This window comes from Megascapheus bottae, chromosome 7 (assembly GCF_031878675.1).
Source record: "Megascapheus bottae isolate mThoBot1 chromosome 7, mThoBot2.hap1, whole genome shotgun sequence".
In the NCBI taxonomy this organism is placed as follows: Eukaryota; Metazoa; Chordata; class Mammalia; order Rodentia; family Geomyidae; genus Megascapheus; species Megascapheus bottae.
The window spans coordinates 68,206,803-68,226,664 of record NC_143515.1 but is presented as its reverse complement, the minus strand read 5'-3'; positions in this window follow the sequence as shown (position 1 = coordinate 68,226,664).

Genomic DNA, 19,862 nt, shown 5'->3' with positions numbered 1-19,862 from the left:
ATTTTAAACCTTCTTTCTTCTTTCTTTGTGTATATCTTGGGTATTTGTTTAACTGCATTAGAACTCCCAAGTTTTCTATTTAAAATTGGAACAGTGAATTCTCACACTATTGTGAGTTAAAAAAATTAACTTGTTGGGGCCAGGAATTTGGCCTAGTGGTAGAGTGCTTGCCTAACATTCACGAAGACCTGAGTTCCATTCCTCAGGTGCTGTGGTAGAGCACTAGAGAAAGCCCAAGGACATTGCTCAGGCCCTGAGATCAAGCCCAGGACTGGCAACAACAACACAATTAACTTGTATTAAATAACAATATTACTTAGCATATGATTGGCAAAAAAAAGCATTTAAAACTAATTAGTGAATGGACAAATAAGGGAGCATTTCACAAATGAATCCACCATTTTCTGATTTTTTTGGGTTGTAATTTTTTTTAGCTTCCCCCCACCTCCTTTCTTTCTTTCTTTCTTTCTTTCTTTCTTTCTTTCTTTCTTTCTTTCTTTCTTTTTTTTTGCCAGTCCTGTGCTTAACAGGGCCTGAGGACTGTCCTTGGACTTTCTCAAGGCTAGAACTCTACCACTTGAGCCTCAGCACTGCTTCTGGCTTTTTCTAAGTATGTGGTAGCAAGGAATCTAACCCGAGTCTTCATGCATGCTAGGCAAGCACTCTACCACTAGGCCAAACTCCCAGCCCTCCCCCCTCCCCCCCTTTCTTGTTCTACAATCTCTTCCGATTTTACATGTGGAACAATTACCAAACTATTGATCTGATTTTACCTCTCCTGGCTTTTTTGTGCTAAAAAAACTGTTTGCCCACACATATTTGCGTGACCCATTCTATATGTAAATGTTGAAAAAAAGTCCTTTCTAAAATATTATTTGATCTTACTTTTAGTGAAGACTGCAAATTTATACTGTGTTTTTCAGGTGATGTCAAAAGTTATAAAATGGCCTAATGGTAAATGGGTATCATTCTTGGTTGCTTAATTTAAGGACATACAGATTTTTTTCCCCCATTAATCTGGAAGAGAATTTGTGAGTGTATAGTATTTTGATTAATATAGAATATAAAATATTTTTTATTTCTGTGAAAGATACATGGAATAAGGAAAATTGTAAATACAGATGCCAACATGTAAATTCAGTTCCATAAATACAAGTGAGTTATTATATCCATGTTTCCTCCCTAGTAGCCCATCTCCCACATAGTATTTCTGAGACTTCTTTTGAAGTGAGAGGCTTTTAGAAAAGCTTAGTAGGTTGACATCTTTAAAAGATAAGTGGCTTATGTAAAAATAGAAAGTAGTCCCTCCAGGAATATAGAAGACTTGAAATTAATCAGTCTAGTCATTCTCATTTTACATATATTTTTGTCGTAAGTCTTCCTCCTTGCTCCCAGCTTTGGATATGTCAGTGGGAATTGTAGGGATGGGTGGTTTCAGTGGGTGGCCCTGAATGCTATCATTAGGAACAGAGAGACCAAACTGATAAAAATAGGTGCATCAGTGGGATCAAAGTTCTAGTAACACTAGATAATCTAATTTTTCCAAAGTGATGCTTTGGTTTTACCCCCTTGGATTGTAATTTTGAGATAGTTTTTAAACTACTTTTATAAATGGAGCTTTGACTTTAGACAGCTGGTTGATGTAAACTTGGGTATTTATTTAACTGCACTAGAACCCAAGTTTTCTATTTAAAATTAGAATAGTGAATTCTCACACTATTGTGAGTTAAAAAATTAACTTGTTGTATTAAATAAAAATATTAATTAGCATATGATTGGCAAAAAACATTTAAAACTAGCTAGTGAATGGTCAAATAGGTGGGCATTTCACAAATGAATTCACCATTTTCTGATTTTTTTTTTGGTGGTAATTTTTTTTTTAGATTTTCCCCTCTTTCTTATTCTACAGTCTTTTCCAATTTTACATGTGGAACAATTACCAAACTATTGATCTGATTTTACCTCCCTCTGCTTTTTTATGCTAAAACTCTTGATTTGTAGGTTCTTGAACTGTTTGCCCACACATATTTGCCTAACCCATTCTACACATAAATATTGAAAAAAATCCTTTCTAAAATATTTGATCTTACTTTTAGTGAAGACTGCAAATTTATCATGTCATTGAAACAGATTCTTTTATTGCCAGAGAATTTGCTGTAGATGATACTTGCAGGAAAACCTTGTAAAATGTTAAGTACTAAACAAGTTATAAAAGTACAGTTATCCATAGTACTTATTTCCTTGCTTTAAGAAATTTCATTTTCTTACTTGAATTGTATTTCCTTTTCCTTATAGTTTCTTGAATATACATGTTAAAGCTGTTATATTCTGTAAAGTATGATTTTTATCATTTGCTTCTCATAGTTATTCCGTTTTTATCTATATGATAAAACTTCCCACCTTCTGTAAGCCAGCTAAGCCTCCCTCCCTTCCTCCTCCCTTCCTTTCTTCTTCCTTCTTTCTCCTTCCCTCACCTCCTCCCTTGCCTCCTTTCCTCCCTCTTACTACTCTTTTTCTCCATTCCTCTCTGAAAAGAAGGAAGGCCAGGAAAATGTATTTGTTTAGAGAAATTTTAAGTTTGAAAAATTCTTGGAAACTTTGAAGTAATCTGTGCACTAAGAGAAAGAAGTACATAGTCCATTATATCCTAGGTGCACCAACCTGTTGGTACGGACTTGAGCAGGTACAGACTTTTTCTTGTCATTTCTTAAATATAGGACAACTGTTTAAAGGCATATACTGTATTAGATGTTATAAGTAATCTATAGATGATTAAAAAATAGACAGGAGGCTTGTATTATATGCAAATACTATGTTATTTCTTATAAGGCACCTGAGAATCTGCAGACTTTTGTGTTTTCAGGGGTTTCTGGAACTAATTCTCTTCAGATATCAAAATACAACAATTATATTTTGATTTTTTGATGAAAAATTGACTTTTACATGTTGTAACAATACATTAACTAGGGATTAAGGTTATTCTCTTAAAAACTGCAAAATGTCTGGAGAGAAATGTCTGATTTTTTTTTTTTCTTTTTTGTCAGTCCTGGGGCTTGAACTCAGGACCTCAGCACTGTCCTTGGACATTTTTTGCTCTGCCACTTGAGCCACAGTGCCACTTTTTCTTTGTATGTGGTTCCTGGGAATTGAACCCAAGACTAGGCGAGCATGATACCACTAGGCCACACTCCCTGCCTAGATTTTCTTATATGACTCTCATTCAGAACCAGCGTGTATTTACTGAGTGCTCTCTCTGAGCCAGGCATGTACTAGCTCTACACACTACATTTCATAAATGAGGAAACAAAGCTCAGGAAAGTTAAGTGGCTGGTGTAATATCTCATAGCTTGTAGGTGTGATGAATGATGTTTGAATCCAGTGTTCTGACTGGAAATCACATTCATACCTTTAATTTCTAGGGAGGCACTCTACCACTTGAGCGGTGCTCCTCGTTACAATCATACTTTTAAGCTGACTTGCCTCCAGTTCCATTTGCCACACTTGGCTACATTACACCCTCTTTCCTTTCTGGATTTTCTGTTCCATATATGAGTTGTGGAGATTCCTGCAATCATGTTCCTGGGAGTCATATATCCCAATTACTTAATGAAAGTGTCACTTTAAGATTCTTGTGCTCTGTTTGATCTCACCTTTGTACTTTAGTAATGTTGATTCTTTGGTGCTTCTGTTCTGGTAAGCTTATCTTTGAATGATTGGTTTTGGATCCTTAGCAGTAAAATTCTGCCTCTCGAGTTTTGTTAGTGTTCAAACAGCTAAAGCTTCAGGTATACTCTTTCTTTTAAAATTTATTGTCGGGGTAATGTATAGAGGGGTTATAGTTAAATTCATCAGGTAGTGGAGTCTTCTCGCACATTGATATCCCTTCAGGTGTACTCTTTCATCTGGAACAAATTGGTCAACCCCTGTGTTTACATTTTTGTTTTGAATGGTTGATCTTTTGGCCACATTATTATATTATATCTTAAAAGTTTAGTTTGCCTATATAGCTAAAATATTTACATGTTTTTATTATCAAGCATAGATTTGATTTTTTAACAGTATTCCATTTTGTGTATGTATGTGTATGTATGTTTAAGGATATCACATTGTATTTGACCAGATTTTTTTTTTTTGCCAGTCCTGGGCTTGAGCTCAGGGCCTGAGCACTGTCCTTGGACTTTCTCAAGGCTAGAGCTCTACCACTTGAGCCTCAGCACCACTTCCGGCTTTTTTCTATGTACGTGGTACCGAGGAATCGAACCCGGGTCTTCATGCATGCTAGGCAAGCACTTTAACCACTAGGCCAAACTCCCAGTCCCTTGACCAGATTTTTGAAAGGTGAAATATTTTTGACTTTGGAAAGCATCTATAATATGTAATACTGACTCTATTTTGGTGACTTTGTTCAGAGGAAACTAAGGAAATGTTATTTGTTTTGCAAAGTATAAGTCATATCTCCTCTATTCTTGTTGGTACAGGAAGTGTATAATTCAATTTCTAAGTAGTCACTCAATCATTTGTTGAGGTTGTAGTTGTTTGAGTACATACTTTGTTCAAGGTGCTATGCTATTAAAAGATAGGGAAGTGAAATCATAAGATATAGATCCTATTCTTAAGGAGATTATGACCTAAAAATAGATGATAAGACAAAACACAAATATGTGTAATACTAATTAAATGTGATGAGTGATTTGGGAGACACAGAAACAGTAGTGTACTTGAGGATTTTTTAGAAAGGAAGTAATTAGTTCAATTGAGAGAGATCCATGAAGGCTTCATGGAGGGCTGGGTCGTGGACCCGAACGTTGATCACAGGGCATATTTTTTATAAGGGTAAGGTGCGGAAGAGAGTATATTTAGAAAGATTAAATAGAAGAGGGGACAGAAAGCCTGGAGCTATTCAGGGGCAAGTGCAAGAATAATAACATCAGTTGAAGTGGGAACCTGAAACCCATATTCTAGGTGTACTCACATGAAATTGAAAGGTGTATATATATATATAATATGTGTGTGTATATATATATATATAGGGGGAGGTGGGATGAAAATGAGAAATGTCAGTTTTCCAAATTTATGTGATTTTTTTCTTTCTTTTTGTTGGTTGTGAGACTTGAACTCTGAGCCTGGGCTGTGTGTCCCTGAGCTCTTCAGCTCAGGGCTACCATTCTACCACATTGAGCCACAGCCCCACTCCTGGTTTTCTGGTCGTTAATTGGAGATAAGAGTCTCACAGACTTTTCATGCCTGGGCTGGCTTTGAACCACGATCCTCAGATCTCAGCCTTCTGAGTAGCTAGGATTACAGAGGCCGAGCTACTGGCACCTAGCTGAATTTTTATTTAAGATTTCATGTCACAACATTTATATTTCCCTAGTTTCTGAAATGATTCCACGTGTAAGGCTTACCTTATTCACCCATTTTTATGTACCTTTAAAATCATTATGTGTTTTCTTAATAGAGGTTGGGATAAAATCTTTTTCACTGCCCTGTACTTAGTGTTGTTTGGTATTTTGAAGATAATGTAGTGGACTTGTTTTGTCAGTGTAAAATGTCATCTACTTGTACAAAAATATCTGACTATGAGATTGCTCATACAATGGGAAGCCCCTGACTCTCGTTATAGTTCATGAGTTGTTTACTTTTTATTATGTCCTGCTATGTTCCAAAAAAGAATTTAAGGCAGGATATGTCATTAAGTGTCTTGGACCTTGTTCTAGCTCTATTATTTGAGTGATATCCTTAGCCAACAACACACTGAGGGAACAGTGTTGAAGACAACTGGTGCCCCAGGATGTGTTGTAGTGTGTCTTTTGCCAAACTGGTAGTAATTCAGAGATAGTTTCTATATAAATGGAATACTTGAAAGATAAGTTGCTTAAACTTTGATAGCATACGGAGGACATAATTGTTTGGAAATTACTGATAGAGAGCCTTGACCGAGGGAACTCATACACTGATAGATAATCACATATTAAATAGAATTTACTTTCTGTCATCATGGAATTGCAATAAATATTGGAAGTCTCTGAGGAATCTTGTTCACTTTCAGTTTATTACAGTTTACAAGGGCTTAGATAAATGGATTTTTAGATGTGTTATTTTGCATGTTTGTTTCTTTCTTTTACCCAGTACTGGGAATTGAATCTAGGGGTATTAGGCAAGTCATCTACCACTTGAGTCATGCCATCTCTTCGTGTATTGTACTATATATATATATATAAAATGTAGGGTCTCTTTAACCGCATAAGCTTGAGTCCAACTCATGAAGCATAAGCTTCTCTGTAGCTGAGATTACAGTCAGGTTTCACCTCATTTAGCCTGCATCATAAACTCAAACTACTTGTTAACCATTATGAAGTTCTTTTGTAAAGATGGAAATTATCTAAATTAACTAAAATAATTTAACATAAAGCAAACAAAAATATCCTATTCTTTGGCCACAAAGACAGAGGTCCCTAATTTGTGGCATTTTCTGTGATACATGGTCGTGCATAGTATATAACCTAACAAATATACGTAATCTTCTCCTTTCAGGTATTGGCATTTTCTTAGTAGAGACCCAGAATGTAATTACTTTCAGAACAAAATGAAGTTTAATGCTGTGGTGAGATGTATTAAAAATGGATATTTTGAAGCATTTCCATCATTATGGATTTAATTACTGATAATGATGCATGTTAACTTGAAGACTTCTTAAAATTGGGAATACATACATGTATGTATACATGTATATGTTTATACGTATATGTATATGTATTTGTATGATGCCAATCCTGGGCCTTGAACTCAGGGTCTGGGCACTGAGCGTTGTCTCTAGGGCTAGTGCTTTATCACTTTGAGCCAGAGCACCATTTCTGTTTTTGTAGTAATTAATTAGAGATAAGAGTCTCCTAGACTCTTACCTGGGCTGGCTTTGAATTGCTGGCTTTGAATTGCAGTCCTTCTATCTCAGCTTCTTGAGTAGCTAGGATTGCAGGCCTGAACCATCAATACCCATCTGAACAGTCTTTTAACCTGTATGAAAACATTGTAGGAAGCTGGAAGTATGGCCTAGTGATAGAGTACTTGCCTAGCATGCATGAAGCCCTGGGTTCCATTCCTTGGTACTCATACACAGAAAAAGCTGGCAGTGGTGCTGTGGCTCAAGTGATAGAGCTTTTGCCTTGTGGAAAGCCCAAGGACAGTGCTCAGGCCCTGAGTCCAAAGCCCCAGGACTGGCCAAAAAAAACCCCAAACCAAACCAACCAACCAGACAAACAAACAAACATTGTAGATAAAATGCCTTAGTGGTTTTGAGCCCACTTGCCAAAACTATTAAAAGGCAATACCATGTGGCAGTCTGTAAGAACAACTGATTGCCATCAGGATTTAGGAAATGCAGTAGTTAGCAGGAACTTTGTGTAAGTGGCAAGATTGCAATTGAATGTCATGTTTTGTCAGTGTAGTCAGTGATACAGTTCTTTTGGTGTTATTTATCTTTGAAAAGTATGTTTTTCAGCAATACTAACTATTAAAACTAATAATTTTTTTATCATAAAAACAAAAAAATTAGAACCAGATCTTCAAGTGGTATTATTGCACAGTATGAAAGTAAGATTTAAAAAAGTGGGCCCGGAATTTGGTAGAGTGCTTGCCTAGCATGTACAAAGAAATGGATTTAATTCCTTAGTACCACATACATAGAAAAGCTGTGGCTCAATTGATAGAGCTCTAGCCTTGAGGAAAAAGCCCAAGGACGGTGCTCAGGCCCTGAGTTCAAGCCCCAGTACTGGCAAAAAAAAAAAAAAAAATTAAAAAGTAACAAATCAGTATCTGGCCCTGGTAGGTCATGTCTTATTAGCTTAAAGAGGTTGAGATCAAGAATCTCAGTTGAAAGCTAGCGCAGTCTGTTATACTCTTATCTATACTTAACCAGCAAAAAGCCAGAAGTGGAGCTATGGTTCAATTGGTAGAGCACTAGCCTTGAGTGAAGCTAAGGGACAATGCCCAGGCCCTGAGTTCAAACCCTATTACACATCCACATCCACACAAAAATTATATTCACTTATATCACTATCATCAAAATAGTTGAATTAGTAGGTATTTATTGGAAAGGGCACAGAGATTATATCATCAGTAAATAGATGCTTAAAATTTATTTATTTTGCTGGGCACTAGTGGCTCATGCCTGTAATTATAGCCATTCAGAAGGCTGAGGTCTGAGGATCATGGTTCAAAGTCAGCCCAGGCACACAAGTCCATGAGACTCTTATCTCCAATTAACCACCAGAAAACCAGAAGTGGTGCTGTGGCTCAAGGGGTAGGACAGTAGTCTTGAGCTGAAGAGGTCAGGGACAGCACCTAGGCCCAGAGTTCAGGTCCCACAACTGACAAAAAATGTAAAAATTTCTGTTTTTGTGTATACTTTACAAGCTATATAAGTTATACATACTTTGTGTAATTAATTATAAATGAATACATGCACAAATAATTTTGTTTTTCAAAGTTGTGTATATATGATAGTTATTATTCTGTAACCAAGGTCCTTAAATTCATGGACTAAGTGCCTCTTGATTGGTTTTAGGAGAGATCTATAAACAGTTTGATATTATGTATTAAATGTCATGAATCTTAATATGGGAGAAGGTCCATAGATTTCACCAAATCCCCAAAAATCTATGACCTCCTGCAGAAGTTAAGTATCTGTTGTTGAGGACAGGTACCTCAATAACTCCATTCATCCAGTCTTACCCTCTTGCCAAATTTAATGGATATATCTGATGTTATTTCTCAGGCCTGCAGTATGACTGGATTTGCAGTCTGTTTTTCCATTTTGCAATAGATGTGATTGCAATGCCTTTGGCCTTTACAGGTGTTTGAGTTCTATTTCTTGCACAACTACCTGGCCCTTCATAACTTGATTACTTTTATATATCATTTCCCCTCTTAAACCTTCTACCTCCATGAAAAAAAAGACCTAGTGTATGGATGTGAGTATGGGAATGTGCACACACACACACACACACACACACACACACACACGCTCTCTCTCTCTCTCTCTCTCTCTCACAGGGATTCAGTTTTTACCATATACTTGTAATATATTAGTATGCAAGTCTTAATTTTCTAGAGTTCCTAGGATCTGATTTGACATATACTAAAAGCGGCAACTTTGTCAGCACTTCAGATTGGTTCACTTTTTCCTTGCTGTCATTTTTCTACTTAAGACCTTTTTATTGAATTATCATCCAAAGTGGTCTCACTGTCCCCAGTTCTAAATTTTATTTTAGAACGATCACTCTAATTTTTACTTTCATGGTGTTACTTTACTAAAAAGCTTTCCATGGTTCTTCATTGCCATCAAGATAAAGTTACTCGTTAGCTTGGCATGTAATGCTTTGCAGTCTCTGGCAACACCTTACTTTTCTGGCCTCAGTTCCCCTTAGATTCCTCCAGTAGACTGAAATTTTGTTTGTTCTGTGAATATCCCTTGGGCTTATCCATCCTATTACCTGTTCCTTTCCCTGGACTGTTCTCTCTTTTTCCAGTGTGTAACCCTGGAAATTCTATCTGTTCTTTAAAGTTCAACTCATATTTCACTGTTGTTGGTAAGTATTCAGACTCTAAAATTGAGAAGTAATTTGTTCTTTCTGTGACCACTTAGTATTTATTTTCCTTATTATACATGTGAAACTTTGTATACTGTATTGTACTGTGTGAATTTAAAAAATATATCCTGTCAATATTATTAGGTTATGAGAATGGTAAAGAAATATCATCTTGTATATTGCTTTCTGTAATGCCTTACATTCACTTTATTAAAAGTATTTTGCAAATTGTAATGCTATTTATAATTTGCCTAGAGAAATAACCACATATATGCACAAGTGTGTTTGTCTGTCTGGAATACTCATAAGTAATGTAGTATAGAGTTTCTCTATTTGGAGGATTTTTGGAGATTGAATTGGAAATCAAATATTTCTTGGAGAATATGTATGTTTTATATAAGCCATTGGCTTTAAAGATCTGTGCTCAAAAGTCTGAGAAGGCTAGATGTGGTGGCATATCCAACTCTTTGGGAGAATGAAGCAGAAAGATTGTAAAAGATGGTAATTTTTAGGCTAGCCTGGGCAAGATAGCAAGGGAAGTTTAATAACATTAAAAAAAGAAGGGACTGAGGAAATAGCTCTTGCCTAGCATGTAAAAGACCTAGAGTTCAATTCCCAGTACAACCAAAAACCAAAACAAACAAAAATCAGGCCCAGAACAGAACCAAAAAAGAAAAGTCTATGATATATCTTGAGTCATTGTTCTATAATGTATAGCGTCTACCTGCCTTGGGTTAAGAGAAACTTGGTTTCCTTCTTTTCTCCTTAGAGGTGCTGGGATTACAAATCCTAACATTTTGATCATTACTGTATTTCTGTTTCTCATGTTTTTTGTTTTTTTTTTTTGTATGTTCTTCACAGTGGAAGATATCTGTTGATATTCAGTAAAAATTCTGTTGAAGTTATTCTAAAGATTCCTGTATTTAAGAAGATTATAATTCTTGAGGCTGGGAGCATAGCCTGGTGGTGCTAGGGAATGCTAGCCTAGCATGTATGAAGACCAGGTTTGATTCCTTGGTACCATGTACATAGAAAAAAGCCAGGACTGGTGTTGTGGCTCAAGTGACTCAAGGCTCTAGCCTTGAGAACAACCCATGGACAGTGCCCAGGTCCTGAGTTCAAGCCCCAGGACTGGCAAAAACAAAACAAAAAGATTATAATTCTTATAAGAGAGTCTCATTTGCTTTAAATCATACAATTTATTTAGAGCTCAGGGCCTGAGAATTGTCCTTGAGCACTTTTGCTCAAGACTAGTACTCTGTCACTTGAGCCACAGTACTACTTCCAGCGTTTTCCTGTGTATATAGAATCAAATGGAGGAATCAGACCTAGGGCTTTATGCATGCTAGGCATGCACTCTATCACTAGGCCACACTACCGGCCTTAAATCATACATTCTTAGCCCAGCAGTAAATGTTTTTGTCTCATCATGGTACAATTGACCGACCTACCTTCCTTCCTTCCTTCCTTCCTTCCTTCCTTCCTTCCTTCCTTCCTTCCTTCCTTCCTTCCCCCCCTTTCTTCCCTCCCTCCCTTCCCCTTTCTTCTCTCTCTCCCTCCCCCTTTCTTCCCTCCCTCCCTCCCCCTTTCTTCCCTCCCTCCCTCCCTCCCCCTTTCTTCCTGATGCTGTCTCTGAGTTCTTCAGCTCAAGGCTAGCACTCTACCACATAAAGCTACAGTGCCATTTCCTAGAAATGATTTTATTTAGAGAAGCCTACACCAAAATTGGTAGGCCCAATTTGGGTGTCCTTGAAGAACAGAAACTACTTAAAAAAATGATGGGCCAGGAGTTTAGCCTAGTGGTAGAGTGCTTGTCTAGCATGCATGAAGACCCAGATTTGATTCCTCAGTACCACATACGGAGAAAAAAAAAGCCAAAAGTGGTGCTCTGGCTCAAGTGGTAGAGCTCTAGACTTGAGAAAACCCAAGGACAGTGCTTAGGCCCTGAGCTCAAGCCTGGGACTGGCAAAAAATGTCAGTTTACATTTCTACCAGTATATAATAATCTCTATTTGTCCCTGCCTTTAACAACTTTTTATTTTTCTTTGCCGGTCCTAGGGCTTGAACTCAGAGCCTGAGCATTATATTTGAGCTTTCCTTAAGGCTAGCGCTCTACCTACCATTTGAGCCATAGCACCACTTCCAGCTTTTTCTGTGTATGTGGTACCGAGGAATTGAACCCAGGGCTTCATGTGTGCTAGGCAAGCACTCTACCACAAAGCCATGCTCCAGGCCCCCAAACCCTTTTTTTTTTTTAAGTAATAATACTTTTAATAAAATTAAGTTCTTAATAGCACATTTCATACATTAACCCTCCCCCTTCTTGGTTTCTCTGCATTTTGTGTAACCTTACTTTGACTTGATTATTCATGGGTCAATTTCATTTCCGGCCTTTATTTTGCTTCTGAAATTTTTCCTTGCTGGATTTGTGTCTTCACTAGATACCTCAAATTCTATTCTACTTTCTACAGTGGTGAGACCATCCTTCCTGCCCCAGGGATGTCTCTACCTACCTCCCCTACTTAACCTGCACCCTCAGATGGGTAGGCATGCCCCCAACTCTTAATTATTTCTAGTTATATCTCTTTTGTTGTTGTTGTTTGTCGGTCATGGGGTTTTAACTCAGGGCTTGGGCACTGTCGCTGAGCTCTTTTGTTCAAGGCTAGTGTTCTACCATTTTAAGCCACAGTGCCACTTCCAGTTTTCTGGTACTTAATTGGAGATAAGAATCTCATAAACTGTTCTGCCCAGGCTGGCTTTGAACCATGATTCTTAGATCTCAGTCTCCTAAGTAGCTAGGATTCCAGATGTGTACCACCAGAGATTGGCTAGATATTTGTATTTGGTGAAAATGATTAATTTTGAATTTCCAGTTCCCTGACTACTGGAAAGTTGATAATTTTGCCAAATATTTATGTATATTAGATTTCCACCCCATTCTTAATTTTATCCCATTCATATTTATTCAGTTTCCTTATCAGATATTTGTCCTTTCTTTTTAATAGCTTCATAGTATGTTTATAATGTGATTGAATTTACATTAACCAGGAATGACTTTGGTAGATTATGCTTTTAAGTAATTTCAGAATGATATGAAGACTACTGCTTCAAAACTCTTGTCTGTATACATTTTTCAGATATCTCTGGTTATTTAATTGGTTAATATTTAATAACTATATAATTGCATAAGTCATTTAGCTTCCTGGGGAGTGGGAGGTCATCCTATGTCAGTTGAGTGCTCGGTGTACTTAATTGCAATAATTTTATGGCTAAGGTAGATTTTGGGAATATCTTGCTTTGAAAATGCTCTGGGTTGAAATTTTATTACCGTGGGTTGTAGAATAGAGTGTTGGTATTGATCTGACTACTTGTAACCAGTAACAATCAGAACTACTTTTGGAGAAATTTTGGTCCTTTTCTTTCTTGGCTCATCTCCAAAAAGAGGGTGTTAGGTTCCTTAGTTTTCAAAAGAGAATATTAATTTATCCTGCACACTTATGCATGTATGTATATGTGTATTGTGTTGTATGTAATTGGCAGCATGGTATATAGCTTTACTCAAGCAAGTATGTATTTATTGTGCTGTCCAGTTTTTTTTAAACCTACTAGTCCAAAATAACATGCTTGGGGATTATTCAATACATTCCTTTAATTAAGAACAAATAAATTTTTACTTGGATTCAGCCAGAATTCCAGAGAGCTCTATATATGTTGATTGCATTGTTGCAGAGTTGTATACAATTGTCTTTACAGTATTGTTCTTTGGTATAATATAATCAACATTTATTGAGGACCATTAAAACAAAAGGTGTTGGGGCCGGGAGTTTGGCCTACTGGTAGAGTGCTTGCCTAGCGTGCATGAAGACCTGGGTTCGATTCCTCGGTACCACATACATAGAAAAATGCCGGAAGTGGTGCTGAGGCTCAAGTGGTAGAGCTCTAGCCTTGAGAAAGTCCAAGGACAGTGCTCAGGCCCTGAGCTCAAGCACAGGACTGGCAAAAAAAAAAAAAAAAAAAGGTGTTGTTATGGAATTCACTCTTCTTCCTGTACTCTTCTTATTGAGGATATTATCTCACTGCTATTGTTATTGCTTCTACTCTGTTACTATTAGCAGCTGGTCTGAAGGGCTAAGGCTGAATACAAACTGAGACATGGAAGACAATTGCTTACTTCCAGTGGAAAGCATCTTTATGGATAAAGGATTGTGTAACAGGAGAATGAGCTCTAGGGTTGGATTCCTAAGTTTGACTTGGCGTTGCTACTTCTTACTAATATGTTATTTAACCTTTTTTTGCTACAGCTTTTTCATCTTTAAACAGGGAAGTATGTGGTGAAGATTTTCTGTGTATATATACACACAAAATGCCTAGAACATGCCTGGCTCAAGGCACATCCAATGAAGATGAGTTATTAGATTCTCTTAACTATCAAAAATGCTACAAGTGTAGCTGTGGCTTAAGTGATAGAATGCTAGCCTTGAGCACAAAAGTGAATTCACGCTCCAAATCCGGCACGTGCGCGCGCGCGCACACACACACACACACACACACACACACACACACACAAAACCCCTCAGAATTTGAATTTAAGGATTTACAGTGAAAAACAGAGAAATGTTCTGAGCCCTAAAATATTTCCTGATAAGTCTAGTTATGTCACTAGCATATTTGCTCTGTTAAGAAGATAACTACCCATGGGGTTGGTCCCTCCACCCCCTTTTTTTTGGATGAGAGAAATTAAAAAAGAAATTGAAATCAGCTTTGATTGAAATTTCATTTAAGTTCTTTATTCATACATTCCCTTTTCTCCTGCACCCCTCTTTTAAGTTACCTTTTCAAGAATCTGGGTAGTTTCCTAAAATCTGATTGGTTTAGTTCAGCATGTTGCTGTGCTCTCTATCCAGTAAGTTGATAATTTTGGGGGAGGGGGACACAAGACAACTGTATAAATGTTATTGTGAGACATAAAAGGTGTTTAGTTGTCCTTATAGTCACCTGCTTTTGATTTGTAAAATAACCATGGTATTTAGATGAAAAAGGAAGACACTGCCTGGAGATGCTAGGGTATGCTTTGCATAGATAGGATTCCCAGGAGGACTGTTTGAGAAAGTCTTGGCTCCCCTGAGTAGGAACCATTTGATCTAGCATAGTTAACAACAGTGATGACATAGCAGCAATCATTCATTTAGCACTATTTTATACCAAGTTCTGTGCAGAGTGCCTTATATGCTTAAATGATCTAATCCTTAGAACTGCCATTTAAGCCAATTTGTATCCTCTTTGCTGTGCAGAAAGGCAGGTAAAAATATCCAAGGCTGCTTTGCTTAAGTAGAATAACAAGGGTTCAAGTCTTGTGTGGTACCAGACATGTACCCCTGATCATTTTTTCATAGTTATAAAAATGGGTATAAACACAGCTGCCTTATCTACCTTGCAGGATTAATGAGATTTCGTAGAAAAAGCCTTTAAAATTAAGGTTGGTGTTAAAAATGAGAAGTGGCTAGTCTGGCAGTACACAGGGAAAAAGGCAGGTGGTAGAGAAAATATGTATGTGCTAGGTGCCTGATGACTGACACCTGTAATCAGAGGTACTCAAGAGGTGAGATGTGAGGATCATGGTTCAAAGCCAGCCTGAGCAGGAAAGTCCATAAGACTCTTTTTCTTCAATTAGCTACCCATCTCCCCCCAAAAAAGTAGATGTAAGGAAACTTATAGTTATTTTCTAACTTTTTTTTCAATTCTACTACTGTTGATACATGGGGGGAGTTTTGTTCTTTGGTTAAAATTGAGAATGACAGAAATTTTATGGATGGTAACTTTTAGATATACGAGGTTGCTTTAAACATCTGTGGGTGAATAGTAATGTTGGTTTTACTCCATGTGCCAATTATGTAGGATTTATACAGTGATATGTAAGAATACAAATACACTCATTGTTCAGTTCTTCTAAAAGGACAAGTACTTATTGAAAGGGGAATTTTTTGTTAAGTTTATAACTTAATCTTTTAGTTCTCTAGGTAATAGGCATATGGGTTAAAGTTTGATCTTAGTACCTTTTATGTCTGAACTCTTTTTTAATTGAGAAAACCACTAATATTCACTGTAGTAGACTAAGGCAAGAAATAACAATATGTTGTCAATTTTGACAAATTGGTAGTAAGTACTTGAAGAACTTTGAGAAAGAGATATGTGTTCATGCCCAGGCTCAGTGGTAGAGGATGTTGAGATTGATTACTGATGTGGGTTGGGGTTGAGCATGTGAAATATAGAAATACGTACTTTGTTTCCACTAAATTTTGGTATTGTGTTTATCATAATGTTCTAGGACTTGAAATGAACTGGAAATATTTTCCTGGTACTTTGCTTCTTATAGTTGTTGTTTTTCTTATTATCATTTACTATAGTGAAGTCTTACTAGACTTCATTCTGATATTCCCTAGAAAGGCTTCCTATTTTTGAGCTACAATTCATATGCCACAAATCATCCCTACCATCCTTTATTTAGTGGCTCTTAATATATTTATGGAGCTGTGCAGCCATCAACACTATCTGATAATACTAGACTATTGCATTATCTCAAAAAGATGCCCAGACTCAGTGGTGATCATGTTATACTTCTCTTTATTCAGTCCCTGGTAATGATGAATATTAAAGTATACTTTGATTTGTTTGTTTTGGACATTTCATATAAAATCATCATATAGGATTTTTGTGTCTGTTTTCTTTAATTTAGAATGTTTTCTAAGTTCACCATGTTTTAGCATATGTTAGTACTTTGTTTGTTTGTTTGTTTATTTATTTATTTATTTATTTATGCCAGTTGTGGGGCTTGAACTCAGGGCCTGAGCACTGTCCTTGGACTTTTCTCAAGGCTAGAGCTCTACTCTTGAGCCACAGCACCACTTCCAGCTTTTTTCTACGTATGTGGTGCCGAGGAATTGAACCCAGGTCTTTGTGCATGCTAGGCAAGCACTCTAAGACCACTAGGCCAAACTTCCGGCTCGCATTTTGATTCTTATGATTAATGCTGTGATGAACATTCATGCACAAGTTTTATATGAACATAGGTTTTCATTACTCTTGGGTGTATATCTAGGAGTAGAATTGCAAGATCCTTTTTTTTTTTTTTTTGCCAGTCCTGGGCCTTAAACTCAGGGCATGAGCACTGTCCTTGGGTTTTCTCAAGGTTAGAGCTCTACCACTTGAGCCACAGCACTACTTCTGGCTTTTTTCTCTGTATGTGGTATGGAGGAATTGAATCTCTGTCTTTGTGCATGCAAGGCAAATACTCTACCACTAGGCCAGACTCCTGGCCCCGCAAGATCATATTTTAACTATGTTTAACATTTTGAGGAACTACAAGAATTTTTCTAAAGTGGCTATAACATTTTATAGCCCTTCACTGGATTGTGCATGAGGATTTTGATTTTCCAAATCTTGAAAAGTATATATTCCTTAGCCTGGTGATCTATCTTAGTGAGTGTAACCTCCCATTATAATTTTCATTTGCACGTTGTACTGAGTATATTATCCAGCTTTTCATATGCTTATTGGCCAATTCTGTGTTAAGATCTATTCAAGTCTTTTTGCCCATTTTTGTACATTTGCTGGGCTCTATTATGACATTTTCTTAAGTGTATTGATCATACTCGACCTCTCCTCCTCTCCATTGTCTTCTATCGTTCATTTGACCCACAGTGCTACTTACTGCTTTTTCTGTGTATATGGAACCCATGCTTCTTGCATGGTAGGTAAGCACTCTACTACTAGGCCACACTCCTGGCCCTATTTGTTTTAAATGGAGTCTTTCTTTCTATTCCCTTCCTCTCCCCTCCCTTCGTTTCTGTGCCAGTCTTGGGGCTTGAACTCAGAGCTTGAACTCAGGGCTTTCCCTGAGCTTCTTTTGCTAAAGGCTCTACCACTTGAGCCCCTGCTCCACTTCTGGCATTTATAGTAGTTTATTGGAGATAAGAGTCTCACACATTTTCTTTGGCACCTCATAATCAGATCTCAGCCTTTTGAGTATCTAGGATGATAGGCATGTGCCACCAGCGCCTAGCTGAAATCGAGTTTCTATACATGACCAAAGGACAAGTCCTTTGTATTTCTCATAGGCTGTGGGGATGAGGAGGAAATGTATTGATTCAGTCCTACCTCTTTGCAGAGTAGAAACCTTCCACATGTATGACAGAAGAGCTTTCAGTTTTTTCGACACTTTTTGAGATTCTTTTCACCAAAATGTATTATACTATAGTATCACAATATAATAGAGATCTTGTCTAGTCAAATATTATAAATAAAACATGTTTCTGAAAGAACATAGATTAGGAGCTTAAGTGTGACACTGGGCGAATACCTTCTTTGTCCTGTAGTAACTTAAATGAAAAGTTGGTGATTACAACTTACCCCACAGTGTTTTATAGTTAAATGAGGAATTGCTTGTCTGCCTCAAAAAATTAATTTTTATTTAGTTTCTGTGTGATAAGAAAGCTTATTCTTTTATTATTGGAATTTGTTCTTAGTAACAACTATTTTATCAGTGTGGTCATAAATCTCCAACTCTTGAATTAAATTTAATAGTTAATGTGAAGATTAGTGCAAAGTGTCATCAACTGATAGTTTGGTTTTGTGTTTTCTTTTTCTACAACCTAGAATTAAACCATTTGGGAAGCCATATTTTATATCTTTGAAGCTCGTCTAGAGTTTGTGATCAGTGAAGTTCCTTTATTTATTTATTTATTTATTTATTTTATTTCATTGTTGGAGTAACGTACAGAGGGGTTACAGTTATGTTCGTCAGGTAGTGGGTGTATTACTTCTCATACCCTTTCTCATGATTTTGTCTCTGTTTCCCTCCCCCACCCCTGTGAAGTTCCTTTTTAGTAAGTTCCTATTTATTTAAATACCATAGTTGTGTGAGAGTTTTACTTTTGCTCACATTTTTTTTTGCCAGTCCTGAGGACTGAACTTAGGGCCTGAACACTGTCCTTGGGCTTTCCTCAAGGTTAGTACTCTACCACTTGAGCCACAGCACCACATCTGGCTTTTCTATATGTGTGGTACCGAGGAATTGAACCTAGGTCTTTGTGCATGCTAGGGAAGCACTCTACCACTAGGCCAAACTCCCGGTCCCCAAGAACTTTTTATAGTGGGAACAATTTAGGTTTCAAATTGCTTTGTCCACCTTTGAAAACAGTTACACTACTGAATGAAGAGCTCTTGGAACTGGTCATAGTACCTGCTCTCTGTGTTTTGGTATAAGGCCAACCAGAATTCAGCATTCAACCAGGTCAGTTGGAAAGCACTTTTTTTGTTGTTGTTGTTGGTTCTGGGGCTTGAACTATGGGCCTGAGTGTTGTCCTTGAGCTTCTTTTGCTCAAGGCTAATGCTCTTACGACTTGAGCCATGGCACCATTTCCAGCCTTTTCTGAGTATTTATTGGAGCTAAAAGTCTCATGGGCTTTACTGCCTGGGCTGACTTTGAACCCTAGTCATCAGATCTCAGCCTCCTGACTAGCTTGGATTACAGATATGAGCTATTAGCACCTAGCAGAAGAATATATTTTTATTTCTCAGGAATAATAGAATCTCAAAAATATTGTTAGCAGTTTTCATTGCTTGTGTTTTACTTGGTTAAACTCTATGTAAAGCAAATAAGGGAGCAGGATTATTATTGCTGGAAATTATGACATAAAATGAATATTATTGACAATATAGAATACTGAGGAATAAAATGCAAATGTAAAGTAGAATATTTTTATGGTTTAAGAGTTTGACATTGAAAAACATCTAAGATAATTTAACACAAAATAAATATGGTTAACTGTAGTATGGTAAGTGCCAGGTGAATCTGCAGAACTAATAAAGTGCCGGTAACCATCCACAGCTTAAAGATAGAGGTGGCAAAGATTCTGTGGATTAGGAAACAAGTGTGCGAGCTGGAAATAAGGATGCTATCATATCTTGACTTACGTTTGGACTCATCATCAGAAAAAGTTACCACAGCTGTTTAGCATTGAGAAAGAGTGTACCTTTAATTTTTTAAAAAATAATATTTCCTGTGAGATTCTTAAATTACTAATGTATTTAGAAATACCTCATTTTCCAGGATATTTATTTTAGTACCTTGTTTAACTCTGTTCTTGTAGTGTGTGAGAGATTAAAGGTTGGTTATCCATGTTGTGCTTGGAGGAAGGCTTTTTTGTTGTTGTTGGTGGTGGTCATGGGGTTTGAACTTTGGGCCTGGATGCTGTCCCTGGGCTCTTCAGCTCAAGG